This window comes from Trachymyrmex septentrionalis, unplaced genomic scaffold (genome assembly GCF_001594115.1).
Source record: "Trachymyrmex septentrionalis isolate Tsep2-gDNA-1 unplaced genomic scaffold, Tsep1.0 scaffold72, whole genome shotgun sequence".
Lineage (NCBI taxonomy): Eukaryota > Metazoa > Arthropoda > Insecta > Hymenoptera > Formicidae > Trachymyrmex > Trachymyrmex septentrionalis.
Window position 1 is genome coordinate 1,864,839 of NW_017305905.1, and position 3,435 is coordinate 1,868,273.

The 3,435-nt window shown below is 27.9% G+C and overlaps 1 long non-coding RNA gene across 2 annotated transcripts; it reads left to right on the top strand.

The window, feature by feature from the left end:
- The first annotated feature begins 523 nt into the window (after positions 1–523).
- LOC108753830 lies at positions 524–2,980 on the top strand. Of its 2 annotated transcripts, none has more exons than XR_001939670.1 (3): positions 524–614; positions 706–841; positions 2,809–2,980. It is a non-coding gene; the product is annotated as an uncharacterized LOC108753830 (long non-coding RNA). The 2 variants fall into 2 exon arrangements; XR_001939669.1 differs by lacking the exon at positions 2,809–2,980 and adding an exon at positions 1,045–1,076.
- Positions 2,981–3,435: the final 455 nt, after the last annotated feature.

Sequence of the window (3,435 nt, forward strand, 5' to 3'; positions counted from 1 at the left end):
ATAAGAAGTTTCAAATGGGTACAAAGTACATACCACTTTCAATTAGATTTTATTTTTTTGATGCAACAATTTCGTTAAACTGGCTACACACTTTCAAGTTCAAGTAACTTATCAAGTATATTTGTACAAGTAAATTTTATGATAATTTTTATGTAATATTTTTTGAAGGAAATTAAAGCTATTATTTAATATAAAAATATCAAAGTAAATATTAAGATACTGGTCAGCTATACTGTTGCACGTTCTTTGCTCTACAGTAAGAAATTAATATTGCAGAAATTAATTTGGCGCCATTTGTTGATATCAAATTTTTAATATAAATTATACATATCACTAGAGTTAACTAAATTGGCAAAAATAGTTACATTTAAGTTTTACTCGTTATTAATTTAATACTATAGTTTTATTCGTATATATTTTTTACATAGTTTAAATAGCGGTCTGATTGATTTTTTATGGTGCTACATGAAGGACTGGAGATCTTTCAAATCTCAAAAGTTTATACAATATGTATTGTATGTATATGTGCACGCGCACGCGTATGCGTGCATCATTAATCGATACTATTAGGTTGGTGCAAAAATAATGTCGATTTTTAACCTTCAACTTCAAATGTAAATATCTAATAAACTTTATTAATCGAAGTAAAAATCATTAGAATCTATACATTTTTGCAACAAGATACAAGTTTCTTTATTCCATTAGCACAGAATTTTCGAGTTCCAGAATCGACAAATTCTCTGAAAGCGTTTTCAGCAGCAGCTTAGTTATTGAAGATTTTTCCCTGTAAAAAGTGGTCGAGATGTTTGAAGAAGTAGTAGTCGATTGACGAGGTCCACCGGTGAGTATGCTAGGTGAAGCAAAATTTCGTACAGTTCGTACAGTTTTTGCAAAGTCGGTTATACAACGTGTGGACGAATGTTGTCGTGCAAACAGAATCGGTCCCTTCCGATTGACTAATGGATATTGATGTTGTAATCGCTGATGCATTTTGTCAATTTCGAGGCAGTACTTCTCTAATGAGATAATTTCGTCTGGTTTTAGAAAAATGGATGATTTCTATTGAACCACCACCAAATGGTTACCATTATCTTCTTCTGATGCAATTTTGGCTTAAGGAAGTGTTCTTTCATCATAATCCAACCATTGAGCAGATCGTCACTCTTTTTAAAGAATCCATCTCATTTTCATCGCATGTTATAATGTGATCAAGAAATGGGTCATTTTTGTTGCGCAGAATAAGAACAGAATAGATTTCGCAACGTCGATTTCTTTGATTTTCGTTCAATTCATAAGAAATCCATTTATCGAGCTTTTTTACTTTTTCGATTTGTTTTAAATGACAAACAACTGTTGAGTGATCAACGTCCTGGGCAACCCCTCAAGTGGTTTTTAATGGAACTGATTCAATAATTGTCTTTAACTGTTGTCAATGATTACGTGCCGTTCGCGACCCTCTTTATCTTCAAGGCTTTCAGTTACGAAATTTTTGAAACCATCGTTGTACTATCCATTCGTTTGTAGTTTCCGGGCCAAATGCTTCATTAATTTTTCGACTCGTTTCTGTTGCTTTAGAGCCTAGTTTGAACTCGTACAAAAAATTGCTTGGAATTTCTTCTTTTCTATTTTTAACAATAATGATAGTAATTCAACACAAAATAATACCAAGAACAAAATTATGAATACAATGAACACAGCGGAATCTGCGCTTGAAAATGGTACAACATAAACATAGTTGAACGTAACGTTATTGTACAGTTAAAGCACCAAAATTTAAAACAATAAAAACCGATATTATTTTTGCACCAACCTAATATATATGTATTCACAGTAAAAATAAAAAACTATAATTTTTATTTTCTTAAGTACGTTTACAATGTTAGAAATCGCTTTGAGATTTCGGACGGAGAATGAATTAGCAAATCACATTTAAGGCTGCATTAAACATATTTTCAAAACATTCAAAAAATTATTTTATAGAAATTGTTTAATGTTGCATTTGAAAGTAGTAAAAAATTTAACGGCAATTTTCTACATGGATAAAAAATTATATCAATAAGAAGTAAATACGTGCTCTAATAAAAATATTAAGAAATAATGAAAAAAATATAATTTTTTTTTATTTAAGCACTTTAAATTTATATTCAAGATGATTTATAATATAATACAAAGTTTCATCGTGATATAGAGATTAGTTATTTTGTATAAATGAATAAAATTATTTAGAATATTTAAACAGACGATCGCAATGAAACTTTATAATATTTATATCATCTTAATAATATATAAATAGTATAAATCATCATAAACATATTTAAAGTTAAACTTACACAAAAAGGTTGAAATGTTTCTTAATATTGTAAAAAATAATTTAATTTTTAATAACAAATAAATTGAATAAACTATAAAAATGTGTTACTAAATAAAAATATAATTTTATTCACATAATTTTTATATGTATATAGTTTATTTGAAGTTGTAAATATTAAACTAAATTAAAATATTACATTTCCATATTTAATTTACTTTGCAGGGACTGTACGACCAATGCTTAAACAATTCGAAGAATTGACAAATGCGACTAGTTAATTCATTTTCCATGTGAGATCTAGCATCGTGAACACAAAGCTATACAGTGATAAACCTCGATGTGTATTTTTATTTGTAAGATTTTATTTCTTTATTTTATATATGCATAATTTTATTTGCAAAGTGTGACATCTTCTTCATATATCATTCATTCGTATTTTTATGTTCAAATCTGTGTCATTTATATATAGTTTTATTTTATTTTTTCTTAAAAAATAGAGATAATGACAACACAATTAGAAAAAAGAAAGAAGAAACAAATAATGCGGAGGAAGATGAAGATATGAACGATGATAGGTATGCTTGTCGGGTAACTCCGTCAAGTTTCGTTTGTGCTCGAGCAGTGCTAAGAATACCTCGGCCAGCCATATTTGGCAATGAGACCGCGTGACCACAGCGTGTAGCGTTCAAGCATGGGCACTAAAAGAATCTATCTTTTGCTTTCCTATTTTTTACGAAAAAGAATTTTATAATGTACAGTCAAAATTTGAATAAAACTCTGATCGCGTGGAAAGACAAACAAAGGGATTTTACGATAATATAAGTTTTACCTAAAATATAATACGTATTTATATTGGGGGATAGGATATTGCTAATTAATACTCGCTTTATTCAACTAATTTATTAAAATTTATAACATTTGATATATATTTTATAACATTTATAACTATTAACATTTATAAATATTAAAATAAATTATTATAAATTATAATAATATTGTTTTTATTTCTCATATAAGCTCGGATAATCCGAATTCTATTATATCTGTATATATATGTGTGTGCAAGAAAAAATCTTGTATTATAAAGTAATCTGTTTGTAAGTAACAACGGACTGATCCTTTAA